Below are 22,029 nucleotides of genomic sequence, written 5' to 3'. Positions count from 1 at the left end.
AGCTGATTTTTTTTTTTTTCACCAAGTACTGTCATGGAAAGATGGAACATTTTTTTCTCCATCTGAAGTGGAGTTTCACCAGAAGACAGACAAAACACAACCCATGCACAATACACAAGTTTCAGCCACAGATGTTATTAGCTTCATCTGGTTATACCACCAGCCTTTGGAGAGAAACATTTCTTTCAATTCAATGCCTTGTTTCTTATTTTACATTTGCTATCTCTGTTATCTCTCTGCTCTAATACATTAAGAAGTCCCCCCACTCCTTTTCCTTGAATCCATTATCCTCATCATCTGCAATTTAATCCGACATGAAATCCTTGGGAAAGCAGAGCAGAACAAAATGGCTTGCAATTGTTTTTACAGCAAAGCCATCATCATGGCTTTAGTCCATCCTTTAAAGAAGGCAGTAAGCCACAATCTCACCCTATATAATGGGTGCCCAGATGAAAGAAAAGCTTATGAAAAGGGCAATTCAGAAATCAGTTGAACATCCATAACTTTGGATGAATTACTAATAGTTGTGCAGATTTGCTCAAATAATTGGTTTTAAAAGATTTTTAGCAAAAATAAAGCGTCTTGAAGATTTCATGAATTGAACTTTGCAGAACAGTGATTTCTTTGGTATAATAGCTACCTATTTATAATACGCATGGCTACAAGACTAAGAAAAGCCAGTTTCTACTTCATCATTTTCATATATTGCCAATTACTGTTTCCTCATAAGTTTGCAGTCCAGAATGTTGATATATGTGCTTCACAAGGCCCAAGAGAGTATCAATAATGGTAGACACACTGGTATGGTGCCACTTTAATTCAAAATAGATTTATGTTCAACATTTGTTTTCTAAGCTCAGCACTCTATTAATTCCATAGTTACCAAGAAAGAAGAATAAAAGAACCCACCACTATGTCCTTTTCTATAATCATTTTTTTTTCTCCTTCTTTCTATAATCACTAAAACAGGAGCAAGATGAGATTTCTTAGAGGAAAATTTCCACCTACCACTAACAACCTATGAAACCTTGGAAAGAGACCACCTGGAAACAGCGTATGAAAAAGCTCTGAAAAAAATGTGAGAAGGCAGATAACTAGGATACTTTAAATTTTCACTTGTTAACCTTGTATTATGCTTTTAAAATACAGCTAATCTAGAGCACATATGTAAAATACTTTTGGAAATCTAAAATATCATCACCCCACAACAATACCTTGCAGCTTTCTTTTCCAAAGCCCTTTCACACTAGCTCGATGCTCCCTCACATTACCTCCTCATTGCCTGCTCCTTTCTGAAATTTGAAATACTAGTTCTAATGGTAACAACTCACTGAATTCAAAGGGATGCTCTAACAACTACCCATAACTAGAAGTATTACAGTTCAGTTCACTGTAGATCCAGGGGATTGAAATAAGTGATATTAGATTATTTTATTGACCCTACACCATGACTGGATCCTCCCTTTCACCCGCCTCAGTGGAAGCACCAGCTGCTCCCATGAACTATACTGATCTCCACATTGCCCCAGCCAGAAAGGGGCTCTCCCCTTCTGGTCAGCTGCTGAGTCCTTGGGTTTTGAAGCAGGTCTACCCACCATTGCTCTTCTGCACCCATGGGGAGTCCAAGGTTGCACAGTGCTCTCACAAGACTCTCATATCATCACTTGTTCATGACTACTGAGGCAGCTGAACTGTAGTAAGTGTTTGAAGTTTTGATATTTAATTAACAGCAAATGCATTCTAAAAACTTCTCTTGGAAATCTTTCTAAAACCACAGATGTGTATTAATTATTGTGCTCCTAAGATTATATTCACTCACAGGATTTCATTATGCCAAAATGGAAATATTTCTGAAATTCACATGTATGATCTTGAAGAAAAATATCTCTGATTGTTAAAAATATGTTTTTGCATTAGCTCACTTCTGTAAACACAGCATATATATTTTTATAGCTTAAATATCATCAATTGGCTAATTTCTGTATGCAAATCTTCATTCAAAGGCACAACAGTATTTGTGACACCAGCTTACATTAAATACAGTACAGGCTGCTATTATAAATCCTTGAGTTTTGATGGGTCTGAACAGCAACTGTTTGAATGCAGAGTTCCCACAGAACATTCTTCCAGAGGGTTCTTGCACTTTATTTCCAGCATTTCAGGCAGTTAAGCCAAGACTCCTGCAATCCTTTCCACTGCACAGACCTAACTGTATGGTTTAGCAGCATTTACACACATTTAAGTGCAGACAACACCAAACTTACCATGGTGCAAACTTTTCAAGCTTTTGATGCACGTTCAAGTTGCAATTCTTGGATTGTTCAATATCTTTCCCTTTCATGTGTTTGGGTGTTTTGCTTCATTTGTTTGAAACAGGAAAACTGTAGTGCCAGAGGATCAAAAAATTGCAACAGAAAAAAACCAAAATCAAACGAAACAAAAAAAAACCCAAAACCAAAAAAACAAACAAACAAAAAAAAACCCAAAACCAAACCAAACCAAACAACAAAAACAAACAAATAAACAAAAAAAAAAACCAACCCCAAGCCCCCCTAATTTGTAACACATTTCTGGGCTTGAACAAATTCCTCTTTTCACAGGGTGAGAATTTTATGTTAAAGAGCCTCACTGGAACTGAGAAATCAAGCTTTTTCCAAGATATGACACCACAAGCTTTTTGTTAAATGCTGTCTCTCTTGCAATAAACATTTCTTTCTCTTGCTCTCCTTTTCCTTGAAGTATTTGATAACAGGTGCTAAAATTATTAGAAATTTCTTCTCAGTTTAGCACTGAATATGGTTTCTCTTTTTTTTTTATTTTTTCAGAAATGCTCCAGCCAGGTCCTGAAATCATGTAACAGTTTTCTCAAGTAATTGAGAACTGGAGAATCCTAGAGGCTGCAGCTAAGATGGTGAACAAGCATAGTAAGTTTATCCAAATCTTTAGAAACTACAGATTTATTTCTCTACAAACATATTTTTTAAAGTATGTGCACACACACAAGGAAAACACTAATTTATTTATGACCTTTCAATTAACTTTATGCTTTCTTCTCTAAGCCCAAAGCTAATCCTTAACATGGAACTGACATTTACATTTGCTGCATCTTAAATGTTGAGTGGGAAAAACCTAGTAAAAAACTGATAAAAAACTTGACTTCAGAAGGATTTTCAAAGACCAAGAAAAATTTGATTGAAGGACTTTGTTGTGCTATTGCTACTTTGCACAACACCTATAGCCTTATCCCTTTGATATTTATAAAGCATGGATTCCAGCTTTGAACTGTTTTCACTGAAAAACAACTTTTTAATTTATTAGAAACTCCATGTAAAAAAGTTGAGTTATAATTACCCTTTAATATAATTCACAGCATTTTCTAACAGCTGCAGCATCCTGCTCAATGAAATTTGGCCAATGCACATTGCATACATTCAACAAGTAATTTAGTATCAACTCAAAGACCCTGTTCCTTCTCCACAGATTAATAGTAACATTCTAAGTCTAAAGAAAATTACAATCCGAAATTGTTTTTTAGGATCTGAAAGGAAGACTCTTCAGCAAACACCAAGGCTCTTCCATAGAAGCCGCTGTCCCCAGACATGAAGCTACCTCGCTACTTATCTTTCCCTGGAAAAACCTCAAGAGAGAATGTTCCCATGAGAACAGCTGGGCAAAAAGGCAGCTCATGGCCATCTCTGAGCTGACTGACCAGTCACCAGTCACAGCTGAGCTTGCTTCTCCTCAGAGGACAAGCCCAGTGTTGAGCCTTTCTGCTCTATGCAGTTGTGAGGTGGGTGGGAAAATGACCAAAACCTTCCCAAATTACTACAGCTTGAACTGACAGAATAAATTCAAGTACCAGATTTATTACCCCAGTTCAGAATATTTTCCTTCTTGAATTAAATTCTAATTAGGAAAAAGAAGTGTATATTAAGAATGTTTTGTAAATGACCACTTCCTGTTATTTTTATAGACACACCTGTATTTTCCCTGAAATAAAGCTTCTGAAAACCTCCAACTTGCTAGCTATCCTCAACACCCCAGCAAGAGAGATTATTTTCCCATGTAAAATGAGGAGACAGGCAACTGAATTTAGTATAAAAACACTCTTGTCCTCAGACTGCCTCTGTATTCAGTGGATATCCATCAGAAGCAGTCATGGTACTCGCGTTTACAATGTAAGCACACAAACGTATAAACTTGCTGTGAAAGCACAATACTCTAAATGAACAATTTAGTGGGCATCAGCAGCAAAGTTATACTTTCCAGAAGACAGTGATGAATCCTTCCCAAAACAGTGTTAACCTGGATTTTATTTCCATCTCTTCTAATGTACCAGTTTTGGTCTACTCTGGAGCAGCTCAGACATATATCTTCTGTAAATGCCTAGCTCTTCTACTGCCATTAACAGGTTGAGAGAGTTAGGCTTGTTTAGCCTGTTGAAGAGAAGATTTAGGGAAGACCTTACAGCAGCCTTACAAGAGAGCCTACAAGAAATCTGGAGATGGATTTCTTACAAGGGCATGTAGTGACAGAACAAGTGGGAACGTCCTTAAGCTGAAAGAGGGGAGATTTAGATATTTAGATTAGACATTATAGAATCATAGAATAGTCAGGATTGGAAAGGACCTTAAGATCATCTAGTTCCAGCCCCCCTGCCATGGGCAGGGACACCCCACACTAAACCATATCACCCAAGGCTTCATCCAACCTGCCCTTGAACACTGCCAGGGATGGAGCATTCACAACCTCCCTGGGCAACCCATTTCAGTACCTTACTACCCTAACAGTAAAGAATTTCTTCTTTATATCCAGTCTAAACCTCCCCTGTTTAAGTTTCAACCCGTTACCCCTTGTCCTATCACTACAGTCCCTAATGAATAGTCCCTCCCCAGCATCCCTGTAGGCCCCCTTCAGATACTGGAAGGCTGCTCTGAGGTCTCCACGAAGCCTTCTCTTCTCCAGGCTCAACAGCCCCAACTTTCTCAGCCTGTCTTCATATGGGAGGTGCTCCAGTCCTCTGGTCATCCTCGTGGCCCTCCTCTGCACTTGTTCTAACAGTACCATGTCCTTTTTATGTTGAGGACACCAGAACTGCACACAATACTCCAAGTGAGGTCTCATGAGAGCAGAGTAGAGGGGCAGGATTAGGATCTTCATTATGGGGTGGTGAGACTCTCAAACAAGTGGTCCAGAGAAGCTGTGGATGCCTCATCTCTGGCAGTGTTCAAGACCAGGTTGGAGAGAGCCTTGGGTGACATGTTCTAGTGGAAGGTGTCCCTGTCCATGGCTGGGGGGCTAGAACTGGATGATTTTTAAGGTCCCTTCCAATACAAACCATTCTCTGATTCAGTGATTCATCCTGAAACTACACAGGACAACCACGCAGCCCCTTTGACATTTCTCTACCAAGGAGTGAAGGTTGTACTCACTCACAGGTGGCATGTATGTTATGATATACCCGGAGATATACTTTATGTTCTTTGAGAAAGTTGAATACTGAAAATATTGCTTGATATAAGCTGGCTGACAGCATCTCCTAGCATACAGATGACTTTCAACAGTAAAAAATAGTCATACAAAGCTGCTAACTGGTTAGTTTTGTACTATTTCAGAATTAAAGACCTTGGGGCTTCTGGAAAGAATCAGCTAATTAACACTATTGAAAGCACCCCTGTTTATATGCAGAAAAATGGGCTGTCACCACCTTCATTTTTCTTTACAGGCAGTCAGAAGAAAGGAATAACCTTAACTTATTGAAACTTGGTGTTAATATTTGATTGCTAAATACTGTTCTAAAGTTAACTTGAATTTTAAACTCCATTCTGTATTTGGATTCCGGACAAGAAGCTAAGGCAGCTCTGCAAACCATAAAGGAAACATTTGCCTGTGCAAAGCCAAGAACACCATTTTAGAAAAGGAGAGGGACTTCAGTAGTGACATGATGAATAACTTATTGCTCAGAAGTAAACAAAAGCATTAATCATCAGATTTCAGAAAAGCAAGAAGCTGTCTTCTGGTATTGAAAGTTAATTAATGCTTAAGATAATACAGGGATTCTACCCCTATTTTTTAAAGAGTATAGAATGGGTTGATAAAAAAAACAACAAAAACAAACAAAACAACCAACCAAATAAACAAAACAAAGCCCACACAATAAAACCCCAACAACGCCAAAACACACACACAAAACCAAACCACCACACATCGTCACAAAACTGACATGAATTTAGTAATATGAATCGGCTTTAAACTAAAGGAAGAGTGATTCAGATTAGACATTAGGAAAAAATATTAACTATGAGGGTACTGAGGCACTGGCACAGGTTGCCCAGAGAAGCTGGGGCTGCCCTATTGCTGGCAGTGTTCAAGGCCAGTTTTTATGTGGCTCTGAAACCACCTCCCCTGATCTAGTGGGAGGTGTCCCTGCAAGTAGTAGAAGTCTGGAAATGAATGATCTTTAAGGTCCCTTGCAACACAAACCTTTCTGTGATTCTATGAAGTTGAGTGGAATGAAAACTCACTGTGCCTATAGCATAGGAAAAGAGCTGTCCAGCCTTAGGAAACGTAAGTGTCTTCCAGCCTTTCAACCAATATTGAAAGTGCTGCAAAGTCTCAATTTCCTTTGCTTCTGCCTTGCTGTCCCAAACACTGGCATGTTACATAGTTGCCTGACCTTCCCCATTGCACCAAGCAACAAATATGTTCATCATATTTCAAAAATCAAGGCAGTCAGATGAAGTTCCCGATGACTGGAAAAAGGGAAATATAACCCCCATTTTCAAGAAGGGGAAAATGAATGACCCGGGGAATTACAGACCAGTCAGTCTCACCTCTGTGCCTGGCAAAATCTGGGAGCAGATTCTCCTGGAAGGCATGCTAGGGCACATGAAAAACAACAAGGTGGTTGGTGACAGCCAGCATGGCTTCACTAAGGGGAAATCCTGCCTGACCAATTTGGTGGCCTTCTATGATGGGGCTACAGAACTGATGGACAGGGGTAGAGCAGTTGATGTCATCTACCTGGACTTATACAAAGCATACAACACTGTCCCACATGACATCCTTGTGTCTAAATTGGGGAGACATCAATTTGATAGGTGGACCACTCAGTGGATAAAGAACTGGCTGGATGGCTGCACGCAAAGAGTTGTGGTCAATGGCTCAGTGTCCGGGTGGAGACCAGTAAAGAGTGGTGTCCCTCAGGGATCAGTTTTGGGACTGGTCTTGCTCAACATCTTTGTCACTGACATGGACAGTGGGATTGAGTGCACCCTCAGCAAGTGTGCTGATGACACCAAGCTGTGTAGTTCAGTTGATATGCTGGAAGGAAGGAATGCCATTCAGAGGGACCTTGACATGCTTGTGAGGTGGGCTGATGCCAACCTCATGAAGTTTAACCATGACAAATGCAAGGTCCTACACCTGGGTCAAAGCAATCTCAGGCACAGCTACAGGTTGGGCAGAGAAGAGATTCAGAGCAGCCCTGCAGAGAACGACTTGGTTGATGAGAAAATGAGGAAATGATGAGGACTTGGTGGATGAGAAAATGAACATGAGCCGGCTTCAGTGTGCACTCACAGCCCAGAAAGCCAACTGTATCCTTGGCTGCATCAACAGGAATGTGAACAGCAGGTCGAAGGAGGTGATCCTGCCCTTCTACTCTGCACTTGTGAGATCTCACTTGGAGTATTGTGTGCAGTCCTGGTGTTCTCAACATAAAAGGGACATGGAACTGTTGGAACAAGTCCAGAGGAGGGCCACGAGGATGATCAGGGGACTGGAGCATCTCCTGTATGAAGACAGGCTGAGAAAGCTGGGGTTGTTGAGCCTGGAGAAGAGAAGGCTGCGTGCAGACCTCATAGCAGCCTTCCAGTATCTGAAGGGGGCCTACGGGGATGCTGGGGAGGGACTATTCATTAGGGACTGTAGTGATAGAACAAGGGGTAATATATAGGTTAAAACTTAAACAGTGGAGGTTTAGATTGGATATAAGGAAAAAATTCTTTACTGCGATGGTGGTGAGGCACTGGAATGGGTTGCCCAGGGAGGTTGTGAATGCTCCATCCCTGGCAGTGTTCAAGGCCAGGCTGGACAGAGCCTTGGGTGATCTGGTTTAGTGTGAGGTGTCCCTGCCCATGGCAGGGGGGTTGGTACTAGATGATTTTAAGGTCCTTTCCAACACTAATTATTCTAAGTTTCTAAATGCAGTCAAATCCAGAGCACTGGCAATTAATGGGGCAACAAAAGAATCCCTTGGACCATAACTTGGTAGGGTTTGTGTCATGCCTTTTCCCATAGCAACCTCTTTCACTGGAAATGCTGCTGCAACAGTTGTGGTAGTGAAGAGTAGTCGAAGAAGTGCCTGTGGGACTGAAGAAACTATGTGATGTTCACATAATACTTTCATGCAAACATATTGTCACACCATGCCTTCTTGAAACTTATCTGACAGATACCTGTGAAACTCACAGAAAACATTCATCTAGATATGGAGCATATTTTACAGTCGTATGATTCCACACTAACTGGAATTTCCAGTGTCATATACAGTACCAGTGCAAGCTTGTTTTCCCTATTAAAAAAAAAAAAGAATACAAATTCCCAAACCAAAACTACATTCAGTACTGAAAAGCTGTGTACGCTTTATAAGTTTATTTACCAATGCATAGTGTATTATTAGTAATGACAGGACTACTTGGTTCCTGCCATTCACGTGACACCTCTAATGCAATCAAACTGCCGAAGGAAGCACATACAGAACATGGCACTGATTACAGTACCTCTACAGTAATTCATGTAAACAGACCCAGTCGACCCTGAGATCAGCTGCATGTGAGTACAAGTTATTCCTGTAGGAATCTCTGATACAGAAAGGTTATGGAAGTACATCTAAGTCATCTGAAGACAACACCACTTACACAACTACTATAGATATACATTGCGTAGCTAATTCAAAACCAGATCTAGAGACCCTGTGTGTAGCATATATTTATATACATAAATGAAATACACATACACACATTTTTACGTAATTCACTCTTATTTTGAACATTTGCTTGGACTGACAGCTCCCTTGAGCATACATTGCAGACAACTTTCAGTAAACAAGGAAGACTTGACATCTAGAAACACTGCAGCAGTTTTCTTGCAAGACACTTTATCTTACCTCTGGGAAAGACAGGGAAAAATAAATAAGGAAACAACAAGAATAATAAATCATTATTAAAGCCCTGGAAAGGGTACCTTTAAAATAAAAAAAAAAAAAATAAAAAATAAAATCAGAGACCAAGCATGCATGCAGAGAAAGAGAAGAAAAAGACTTCAGGAGCACCTGTAACACAAGATTTCCCTTTAAGAAACCGTTAAATAGATGTCCTGCTGAAATAACAAAGGCATTTATTTCTGATGTCCACCTATGCATACAGGTGGTGAACGTTTTGTGTCTACTGCAGGGTGACAGAGTTAAACAGGCAAACAACTTAGAATAACATTAAAATTCCTTGGTTCTTATAAATCTCTTCACTGTGAGAGCAATGCAAGATTAAATCTAGTGTGCAGGTGTAGCTTTACCTTTTCCTTTTTTTTTTCCCCCTATAATTAACTACTGGTACGTTTAAAATATGCCCAATACACTGCAAGATGATGCTGTGCTTCACCCAGAAGAGTGACTGTGGCTCTCCTCCAAGCAGCCACTCCATGCGTTAAGGAGAAAATTAGAATGTTTGGGTTCAGCGAGTACTACTTTTTTTTTTGAAACACCAAAAAATCCCCAAAACCAAACAGAAACAAAACATTCATATTGAAGACCATCTTTAATTATTTTTAATAAATGTTCTGATTAGTAAGTGCTGTAGCTAATGAAGTTTCTAATTTACTATAGCTCTAAGCAAAGTTAAAGCTGCAGCACTGTCAGAGAGATAAAGGGAAAGGATACAGAGAAGGCACATTCTACCCTTTTATTTCATAGCAAAATACAATCTATCTTCAGATATAAAACCAACAATACTAAGCCTTTTATGAAGATCTAAACTTTATTGTAACAACAGCCTGACCTGTACTATGCAGCCATCCGAAATCTTGCCAATGATGCTTTCAACATCAACTTCAATAAACACGGTCAGCAAATAAATATCCAATAAGCAGCGATTTAAACAGCAGGCAGCTTAACCTTTCTCCTGTCTTTAAAAAATGCCAGACGGTTCAGTGTTTGCTGAAGACTCTTCTTTTACCAACATTCAATTTGAAAAAGCTGGTGTGAATGTGCTGTTCATCCTCTCATGAGAGGAGGATGCATTTATGTGAAACATGAGGAGAATGCCTTACGCTGAAACATACTCTCTGCATCCTCAATGAGATTTTATTACAGGGCTCTTTTTCTTCTCACTGGCGTGTGTCAGCATGTCTGCAACCATTCTACTTCTTTTATGGGCAGACACTACCCTTACACTTGTATTTACATTTGGTATACACACACTCACTATATATCACATGCATTATAACCCAGTTGAGGCTATTAAAAAATAATCCACTCTGCTACTCGAAGCACTCATATGTGATACTGATATAAAAAACAGTCTGCAAATATTGCATACAGCTAACTTTCTGGCTATTAACAGCTAGATTTAAAAACTATCTTAGCTTCCAGAAAAATTAAGGGTTTGGATTTTCAAATATGCCCAAAGATAAGTCCATTTTAAAAACTAGCATCCTCAGAGGAATACCTGGTAGTTTAATCAAGAATACAAATAAGTCCTTAATTAAGAACAGTTATTTTGACTATTACATCAGAGCTCCATATGACAAAAATATATAATTTCTTAACTTTTCAGCAAAAATGTATGGGTTAAAATCTCTTGAAAAAAAATCAAAACCCGCAAGAAAAACAAGAAACAAAAAGCAAATTACAAAACTATAACCAACTTCCTACAGCCTCCAGCCCTTGAAAGATCATTACTAATGAAACTGCATTTTTGGTTAAAGAAGCATGACTTACAAAAAGAATGTCTTTTACTGAGATCTGTCAGGATCTTAGGCTGTGACAACTAGATTTCACCAGCTTTGATAAATAATAAAAGAGCCTGGCAAACACTCAGTTTTTCTAGTCCCCCCCCACTTGGTTCTACAGTTCCTATCAATACATTATTTATGTTTGAGCAGCATTCTCCACACAGTACTCGCATTCTACACTGGTAGGAAAGAAGTCTCTGTTGCAAAGATCTTCCATTCCAAGGCAGCAAAGAAGGAAAAAGTTCCTCTTTTAAAAATAGTTTCCTAGTCATAACAAAAATACGTTTTAAAAGTTACGGGACAGAGACATTGCCATTCTAAATTAAAATCTCTTAGAAATACTGTGTTTGAGAAAAGTGCTATCTATGACAATACCTTTCACTATCATCTTTATTAACAAAAGTTCTGCAAGATAAAGACCTAAAAATATAGTTAATATTTACGGCTTCCGTATTTTCCCTGCTTTTTCTTTATTTGTTTCTCTTTATTCTTTGCACTATATACCTAATATTCACTCCTCTCAACATTGTTTCTCCTATCACAATGCCTGTACTAAAACACCAGTATCACCACTTACACTGTAGGATTGAGCCCAGGAATTTTCTGGAGTGTTTGACCCGTTGGCTTGGAGTGGTGGGTATACAGCACACATCCCCATAGACAACTGTCGATCTCCCTGATAACTCAGTACCCCAGAGAACGGATGCCCCCAATGTAAACACATGAAGCACAGCAGGAGTTTCAGAAAGGCCTCACACTGCTGGAAACAAGATTTACTTACAGATAAAACAGAACAGGACATGTTGTGTTAAGGAGTATCATGAAGTAATCAGGACTTTAAGGGCTGATATGCCAAACTGGCAGCATCTCCACTGTGACAAAATTATTCTGCTTAAATTCTTGGTGATCCTTGAAGTTTCTCAAGCAAGAATATTGGTAATTTAGAAAGAGCCGGAACACACACAGCTCCAACAAACTTTGTTTTTGAAAACATTCAGCAGGGGACTAATATATTTTAAAGAAAATGTTACGGATTTTTTTTTTTCCAGAGTCTTTCTATTCTATCTGCTATTATTGATGCCTTTCCATTATCTATTTATCTTTTAGTGGAAAAGAGAAAACATCATATAATAACGACAATCCACCTTTTCTGGAAAAACAGACAAGGAACCTCATTTCTTTCTGTTTAATCCTTAGTAGAATCTGCAATAACAGCATCTCCAAAGGAAGACAAAGAGACAGCAATTGTATTACAGAAAAACGGCAAATTTAAGGACATAATTTTGGAAACTATGACAAAGTAAAGCTCACCAGAGAACTATATTAATTATAAATTATGAACATAAATAGATTGAAAGGCAGAGTAATAAACTATCAGCTATACCTTCATGAACCAAGATTTAATTTTTCTACCTTTTCAACCTGAGGTATTTATGCAACACACGCTGATGTTGCCAAAGGCTCATATGGTTAATTAGCTACACCTAAGACAGTCGTGTGCATATGTGTTTCTGAACCAGTCCTCAAACAAAGAATTAAGATATCTTCTTCCTGTACAGGCAGAGCTGCTGATTCCATGTGCATTGTACCTCCAGACCGTTTTAAGGAAATACCAATCTGGAGGGGAAACAATGCATTGAGGCTTTTCTAGGTAGGAGACCAATTTTCAGATTTTTGCTCATTCAATGTTTAATCACCTATTAGTGATTTTCAGTATCAGTCAGTTCCCTATTTGCTCCTATTCAAAACAGACTGCTGCAAGTTAATTATTTCCTCTTCAAATATGGACAAGGGTTGTGGGTTTTTTATATGGAGGTTAGATGAAAACTTAAGGTATCCATTTATCAAACACTCCTCCCCTCAGAAATGAACAGGAGGAAAAATCATGCAAAAAAAACCCAATAAACCAAGAAAAAAATAAAAAGAAAAACAAAACAAAAACAAATTCCCCAATCAAAATATTCCTTTCTTCCTATCTGAAGTAGAAGACAGGTAGATTGAAGAATATACATTCAATGTGATGAAAATTAGAAATTAGACTACAGACTGCTATACCACTTAATTAACATCAAGAACATGGAGCTGTTGGAGCAAGTCCAGAGGAGAGCCACAAGGATAATAAGGGGACTGAAGCATTGGAGCTGAGAAAGTTGGGGTTGTTCAGCCTGGAGAAGAGAAGGCTGCGTGGAGACCTCAGAGCAACCTTCCAGTATCTGAAGGGGGCTTATAAGGATGCTGGGGAGGGACTCTTCATTAGGGACTGTAGTGATAGGACAAGGGTAATGGGTTAAAACTTAAACAGGGGAGGTTTAGATTGGATATAAGGAGGAAGTTCTTTACTGTTAGGGTGGTGAGGTACTGGAATGGGTTGCCCAGGGAAGCTGTGAATGCTCCATCTGTGGCAGTGTTCAAGGCCAGGTTGGACAGAGCCTTGGGCAACATGATCTAGTGTGGGGTGTCCCTGCCCATGGGAAGGAAGGTTGGAACTAGATGACCTTAAGGTCTTTTCCAATCCTATCCATTCTATGATTCTATAGACAAAAGATGTGTAGAAGGGAAAAGTCTAAGAGATGAAAGAATGGCAACTACCAGGCAGTTCAAATTTGATTTGTTCATTTTTATTCTGAGCTGTCCTCTTTCTAGTATATCCCTCACTGAATTATTCCAGGAAAAGTCTTAGGTGTTTTGTATTCAGATCAAGACTTTCCTGCATAGCCTATCAAGGAAACTTTTCAACTGTTTTACCTTTAGTTATAACAAGCAGAGAGGTGCAATAATGAAGCAGTATTCAGAGACCCACAACTTGAAGCACCACCCATGTGTACAATCCAGCAGTTGTTCTATTATGCTAAGCTCCATTTACCCTTCTTGAACCAACTGAGTTAAAACCTGTAAGTCCTCTTTTCTGCTATTAACTGTCAAATGGAAGCAAAACAGGGACTAAACCACTCCAGCATTTTAAATCTCTGTCATGCTGCTGTACATTTTCTCTGCAGATGGCCCCCCCAGCTATGGCCCAGTTTCATTCCAGGTTGCATACCATGCTCTGCACCAAAAAAGAAGCGCATAAGATTGTATTTTCCTATATGTACCTACCAAGGATTGAGCCTAACACAGCAGTAGCTACATGCTCAAAAGATTATGTTGGCTGTCTCTAGTCACCATCCAGTTCACAAGAAAACAGACTAACCTTCAGGAATAATATACTGATGAATTGTAAGAAACCTCTACAAAATATATACCTAGTGGGAGGGGGAGAGGAAGGAACCAATCAACCAATTCTCATGCTGCAGAGTACACCAAACTATTAATTGTACACATGGAAATTTGTTACTAGAAAATTACTAAATCAGCACTTATCTGAGTGATCATTCTATCAAATTTAAATAGAAAGAACTGACACAAAGACTTCTCCAAGAGAGGTGACTTTTGGAAAGCAATACAAATGCAATGCAAAAACAAAGTATAACCAAAACTAGCAGAGAAAAATAAACCCACCATTTTGATAATCTGTGCTAATCTGTATTAATTCTAATACAGTTGATAGAGGCACTCTATCTAGGGATACTTAGGTCTGATTCAGTATAGGATGATTGTTCAAAAACATGAAAAGGAGGCTGAGTGACAGCACAAACCAAAGCAAAACAGAGAATTGCAAGCAGACATTTACAGCTTTGTGAGTCTAAGGGTCAGAAATTTCAAAAGCTAATTTAGTCACCAAAATCCACTGAATTTCAAACAGCACAAAGACATCTTACTCTCTGAAATACCACAGATTTTAACTTTCAAATGCTTTCCCTGGCGATAAACAAGGACTTGCCAGAGAGAATGTTACTGTAGCACTGTATAGCTATCCAAATCAAACACTTCTTTGGAAGTATCATAAATCTTCAAGACAATAATGCAATCACTCTATTTCTTCATTTTACTCAAGGTAAGAGTCCAACAGAGGTGAGAAGTTGGGTGCAAGTAGTTACACATCGACTGAAAAGTTGAAGATAGGACACAAGTTTCCTATGTCCTGATTCATAAAGATGCCAGCAGTGGAGCTACATCTCACACAAGCCAGGATTTTCCACTTTACCGTGAGTACCCAGGAACATGGCTCTTCTCTGGCCACATTTTTATTTTTTATTGCATACATGGTTTAAATAGCAAAACGTAACTTTTATTTGTAACTCAGGCTTTTCTGGTCTTCATCTTTCTGGAGAAAAGCCTAAGAGTGTCAGGCTTTGGAGTCTGAGAAATCAAAATAACAGCCATAATATCTACCGAACCAAAAATGTTTATTAAAGTCACGCCTGGGAGAAGTAGGGGTATGAAGCCATTCAAAGAAATTTACACACAGAGACATATTTAGCATCCGTCTTGCATCTATCAAAAGTTTGTTACCACTCAACACTACAAGCTTTCCTACGTGTTAATAGTAATGTAGAGTGGGAGAGAGGATATCCAAGTCCATCATCCTCACCTTGTCAGATCACTGGCCCCCAGCTATCTTTAAAAAGGAAGGGCCAGTAAGTAAGACACACTAGGCCTATAGCTTACATAAAGCACTCCAAATGAAGCATCTGCCAATATGCATCCTAGGAATTTCCTCAATAGTGGGTTTTGCATGTTTGCACAGCTGTTATAGATGGATGCTCTTTATCACTGCTACTTTTTTTTTTCCCTTAATAAAGTCTACCACTATGAAATCACTGCATCCTCCCACTCCTGCTCTCCTAATTTGGTACTGATTTTCACTTACTTGCATTCCTCTTCACCTTTCATTTCCTTTTTTACTGAAAGTCATTATCCACCATTTCTGCTATGTTATTCCTTCTTTTCCATTTTACTTTGCAGCTTCCTTATACTTAGCTCTGCCAATGTGACTTTTTTCTCATTCCATTTTCTTGCTGTTCTTAAGAACCAGAATCATAGAAAATCTCAAGTTGGAAGGGACCCATAAGGATTATTGACTCCAACTCCCTGCTCCTTGCAGGACTACCTAACACTAAACCATATGACTTAAGAGTGTCATCCTTGAACTATAACAGGCTTGGTGCTGTGACCATTTCCCTAAAATAAGGAATACTTCACAGATTTGTGAGTCATCCTTGAACAGAGCTCATGCTAATTATCTCTGTATCATTCCAATTTTAGTATATGGGCTGCCAAACTGAGCACAACTGGATGTCTGTTGGATGTCCCGTCTTTTTCCAACAACCCCAAATTAGCAGACCAGCTCAGATGCTGGTGGCTCACCCTGTCAGCTTAACAACCATGCAGAAAGTGAAGCCTCAGAGTTTGATCAATTTGCTGCCACAAAACCAGCATTTGTAAAACCAGGATATCAAGGAATTAGGGTGCTCAACTATGGCTAAAGCATTCACTATAGGCTCATAGTGAAGTCTTTGAAAACCAATGGATTTGTAGCTGAAACACCGTAGATTTTTTTTCTTGTGGAAAAACAGCATTTCCTCTTACTAAGGAGGAGCCCAAGGATTTGTACTGTGACTGCCATACCACTGTGCACTATGTCAGTTCTGAGCACACCATCACCAACTTTCTATTAGCAATCCTTCTTCCTGTAAATGGCACTGAAGCATCTCATCTTGTGAATTAAACCACTCCCTCCCTGTTCCCAGCAGAATTACAGAACAGCAGCTCTCCAGAAGGCTTCAGAGGCAGTGGATTAATGAATGATTACTGTCCACATCGAGGTTTCGAAGGCTGGTCTCCACCACCTTCAGCATGGTATTAATTCTATTATTCTTGGACCCAAAAATATAGGACTGAAAGCTGATGTAGAACATCACTGACTTTTTTCATCAAGAGCCCATTTCATTGATTAACTGTACTCACAGCTGTGAAGCTCTTTTCAATATTCAGCTTAATTACGTCTTTGCTGACGCTTAAAAGACCATCGCTTCTTGAAATGCTTGTCATGGTCAGCCATCTAAATGTGTTTATTTTGCAGAACATGAATAAGCAATAAAGCTAATCACAATGGAAGTGTTATGTAGCTTCACAATATTTTTGTTGTCTGGCATAATGAGCAAGCTCAGAATAGGCACTTGCCTGTTGTCTCTGTCTCTCAGAGAGTTTCTATTAATTTAGTTAACTCCAGGCTGGCAGGTTTATCCATCATGAATGGCCAAAACATATCTATCCACCAAACCCACAGACCTTTACTGAGACATATGCAGTTCAAAGTACACCAAAGCACTCCTGCTGAACAGATTTTGGTTTTCAAGATTAAAATCTGTAGACAAGCTAAACATCTGAAAATTAAAATCAGAAGTGGAGAATCCTACAATTGGCCTGCCAACAGCAACAGACAAACGAGTAAGGGGCTGATGGCAGACCAACACGCAGCTAACTCCACATAGCACGGAAAACTGTACCTGCTGTTAAGAAACAGGTTTGCATTCATATTTAAAAGTGCCAAAACCAAGCGTTAACTCATTTTCTTTTCTGATGCTAAAATTGTACTATCTTCTGCTCACAGAGTGACAGAAGACCACTGTCTCAAGTGAAATACTTTCTAATGTTCGGACTACTCCAGCAATAGGCAACCAGGTTTGCTCCCTTCTCAGCAGAAAATCTAGCAAAGAATCTCCCCTGTACCTCCTTGAGAAGATAGCCTGCTCTCTGCTTCTTTGAGCTGAGATCAGCTTCCTCCACTTAGGATGAAGCCCCACAACAACCAACCTTTAATTTATTACTTACCATTGAACAACCTAAGCAAAATGTATAGACAGACTCTGCAAGAGGCTGAAGAAAAATCAACTTCTTTTTTTGCCTCCTGGTGAGTCACAGCACTGCTAGAGAGGTAAAAAATAAATATTTAATCTCCATTTTCTCAATGCTTTCCTTCAGGGTACAGACCCTTCAGAAGTCCCTGAGCAGCATTAGTTCTTCTCCTGCCCACACTGCATACAATAACGTACAATTTGCCTAGTCTCCCTTAAAATAGGTGAAACTGCCAACTGACAGAAAATCAACAGCCTTTGGTACCTGTAAAGAACTCAGGGAGCTCAAAGTGCTGCTGAAACATATGAAGTGTGTGGGGATATACAAAAAGTAGGGAACAGGAGATAAATTACATTACTATGAAGGGCACGGAAGAAAAAATGCAGTTAAGCAGGAAGTCCATTAACAGGAGAATAATTTGGAAGAACACACATTCAAGTACAAAATGCAATTAATTCAGACAGGAAATAAGAATTAAAAAGTAATTATTATATTTTGCAAAGGCAGAATAAATGTAACTGAATCACACGGTTCAGTGCCTTGTAGCTTGTTTTTTTTTTGTTTTGGTATGTTGCAAGTTTTTTTACCTTCACTAGTAGAACCTCACACTCTCCCCTTGCCCTTTCAAATCAATAAAAAATAGTAATTAAAAACAAAATCCACTTCAGCATCCCAATATGCCTGTGGGTAACACCACATGTAACGTCATGGAAATAGCAGGAAAAAAGCCAGATATCAAATAATTGACTACTGCTCAAAGCACGTGTGCTCAGGACCTGAGTCCTGATTTCCTACAGGACAGAGACTTTCAGTAAAAGCCAGTGTGCCATAAACATTATCACACCAATTGATTTTGAAGACCAGTTAAAAGCTATTGTCTGTGACAGACCAGGTAAGCCAAACAATCTCTGTTTAGGGACTAAGCAAACTGTATTTACACTTGGAATGTTTTGACCTTGTTCCTACAACTGCTCCCAGCAGAGGTCCAGCAATTAATACCAAAGGCCTTTTTTTCCTGTCTCTGTCCAGGACTATACATGAGCTCCTGCATGTGCTCCTCTCTTTCATGCTTAGAAAGGAAAAACATCTCCTCATATCTTAGTAATAACTTGCAAACTTAACTGTCTGCTAGAGGATAGGAAGAAAAAGACACAACAAAATATCTTCCAACAGAAGCGGATTTGGTAGTTTTCAAGAATCAGGCAAGATAGTAAGGACAGTGCTATTTTAAATCATGTGTAGATGTTGGAAGATGACAAAGAGAAGAATAAACACAAAACAAATTCTTAAAATGGCAAGTGTCTTCCTGCAAACTAGATTACTGCAGGGTATGGGGCAAGCCAGCAGTAAAAGCATATAATCTTGAAATGCAGCAGCAGCAGCCCATAAGCAAGAGCAGCAATGATGCTCACTAACTCCACATATGCCTCAGGATTACCTCTTCAGATCACAGCAACACTTCCAGAATAAGCCCCATCCCAACACAGCCCCTTGTCCTGATACAGCACCCCTTTCAGGGACTTGGAATTTCATTTTCACTGCAGCACAGGACACCAGGAGTACGTCACAGCATTTGTTTTGTTTTTAAATATGGTATAAAGATACTACACATGGAGAGCATCATTTAGAGAGAGCTGCTTCAGCAATCAACAGTTCAGTAATAAACAGCTGGACCCATGGACTCCTCTAGTACAAGCATTTATGAATTTTGGAAAGAACTTTATTACCTATTTCCTCACACTAGATGTGCATTGTAAGCCAATTTTCTTCCAGTAACACTTTTGGAGACAGTTCACTTTTCCTCCAAAAGCCCTATTGATCTCCTAAATAAGAATAATAACCTGAATCTGACCAGATATAAAGTATTTCCGCAGTTCAACATTTTTTTATTTCACTTTGATGTCTGAGCAACCACACATTCCTTTCATGATCATTTACACAATTAGGTTTACAGCAGAACACACATGTTAAGCCTTCACAGAAACTGAATTTAAAAACTAATTAACAATAAGCATTCCCACCAAAACCTGTAATACAAAAATAGTTCTTTGCCAGATCAGGGAAGTTAACAGGCAATGTATTTATCTAGTCAAGAATAAGGCAAAGGACTTAGCATCCTGAGTAGCAAAGTCAAAGCTGTAAGGGCCCAAAAATCAGAGTAATTTTGAAGAATGGAACATTTGGAGAAGGCTGGTGCTCTGTCAGTCACATTGTGAACAGAAAAAGACAAAATTCATTAAATAAATTATTCATTAGTGTTCAACAGCTCAGCAATAAGTCCAATATTTCTCTTTTGGCTAAAGAACAGTGCTACAGATTCATCCTTTTGTAACTGCACTGCTGAAAAAGTTAATGCCATTTATTGACAGGTTAATTTATAATAACATCTTAATTAAAAAAGATTATATTATCACTTTCTGACTGAAATGAAAATGCAGGTGATTGGGAAAAATATAACTACAGGCTAATGAATGATTTGAAGCAATTCAGTGTCAAATTAACACCAGCATCTGGTTTGGGGATTTTTTTTCCCTGCCAAAGCATTAGCCCTGTATTAATTATATTTTCAGTTAGTAGTAACAGAAAGTTTCAATCTCAATGTTATCATTCAAGCAAAAATACAGAAAATAAAAAAGTCAGGATGTGGAATTCACACAACCAGAAGCAAACTCCCTATCACTTGCAGGCATGCAAAACAGAGTAGAAAACTCCTAACCCGATATCAGCAGCTATCCCAACCCAACACTAACTGAAGACATAAGTGTTCCCTGTGACCAAGATACAGGAACAGTGACACATCTGATTGCATCTGGAGGATCCTCTCTGATGCAACAATCTTTCTTCATGACATGCCAAACTTTGCTAGGTCAAGAAGCTTTTTAAACTAATCTTTGCCAATAAAAAGGCAATTGAATAATCCACTGATCTTCGAAACAGAGCTCAGCAAGAAGACTCAGGACAGAGGGACTTGGGCTTTGTGGAGGAAGTACCCTTTGACTCATTACAATCTCAGCATATGAGATGAGTGGACCAGCATTTGCCTCTTGCCTGCTTATTAACACTAGATTTAGATTAGTAAAGCATCATTTCTGAAATACAAGAGTTTGGGTTGTTTTTTTTCACCAACTTTACTAACTCTCTAAGACCAAAACTATGCAACTAAGATAAAATATGAAACCAAGTACTTAAGTCAAAACCTGGCTTGGCATTTTAATATTGTGAGTATGGTTGGACTTAAAAGGATCTTATTCACATATCTTATGCTAGGTCTGTTACTGTTCAGGAAAAGTATAGTGTCATTTCCTTAGGGCATTCTTGCAATTACACCCAGTAAAAGATGCTAACTTGGTGTGCTAAATGGTCACTTGAGAACAAAACAAGTGCTCATTCCTGAGACAGGGGGATTCAGAAGTGGGATCAAGCTCCAGAGTTGCCAATATTTTGTTCATCAATACCAGACCCATAGCACTCACTGAATAAATTATTGAAGCAAATGGGGGGAGGGAGGAAGGCAGCAAAATAAAAAAAAAAAAACAAAAAAAAAAAACAAAAAAAACCAAACCACCAAAAAAACCCCCAACCCCCCCCAAAAAACGAGTACCACCTTTGCTGCATAACTGTGTGATATTGTATATCTTCCCTTTTAATTATGAGTGTCATTTTTGTATCTTCTGACAGAAAATTGTGAGATCTGCAGTCAGCACTAATTTGAATCCAAATAGCGGAAAGCTTTGCAAGAAGGCTTCAATGACCATACATATGCTGCTACCTGAAAACCTACAGGAAAAAAAAAGCCAACAAAATCATACCTTTGCTTCTCATGAATGTTCAATTTTAATTAAATGTCATCACTACAATTAGATCACACCTCATCTTTCTTTTGGACGCATGGCAGAAAATCTGTGCTTCTACCTCTTTTTAACAGATCTTTAACCATACTTCTAGTTTCTCTTTGCTTTTTATTTACAGCAAAGATTTACTACCCTTCCCTATAAAGTGAAGCAACTTTATCCCACCCATGTTGCAGCTCTATGCAACTGTTGCCAAGCCAATAAATTAACAGACTCTTGGACTGATCATGCAAGGTAATTCTCTTCTGGCTGTTTTATCACCAACCTCCAGACAGGGCTCTCCTCCCAGATCTGAAGCTCAGACTCAGTTCCTGGTCTCTGTTATTGTGCTGTTGCCTACAGAACAGTTTTAATACAAAGAAACAATATATCAAGCTTCTTTCTAGCGCTTGGCTCCCCAAGATGATCAAAACTGCCTCATTTCCTTAAG

General features: G+C 38.9%; 1 protein-coding gene and 1 non-coding gene across 2 annotated transcripts in view; both read right to left on the bottom strand.

The window, feature by feature from the left end:
* FRMPD4 (FERM and PDZ domain containing 4) overlaps nt 1-22,029 on the bottom strand; it is a 295,170-nt gene that overhangs the window by 183,351 nt on the left and 89,790 nt on the right. The window lies entirely within an intron of this gene.
* On the bottom strand, nt 16,073-16,179 carry LOC115946902 (U6 spliceosomal RNA). The gene has a single exon (XR_004080915.1). It is a non-coding gene; the product is annotated as a U6 spliceosomal RNA (small nuclear RNA).

Source organism: Melopsittacus undulatus, chromosome 2, assembly GCF_012275295.1.
Source record: "Melopsittacus undulatus isolate bMelUnd1 chromosome 2, bMelUnd1.mat.Z, whole genome shotgun sequence".
Taxonomy (NCBI): domain Eukaryota; kingdom Metazoa; phylum Chordata; class Aves; order Psittaciformes; family Psittaculidae; genus Melopsittacus; species Melopsittacus undulatus.
This window is presented reverse-complemented; position numbering and strand designations above follow the sequence as displayed.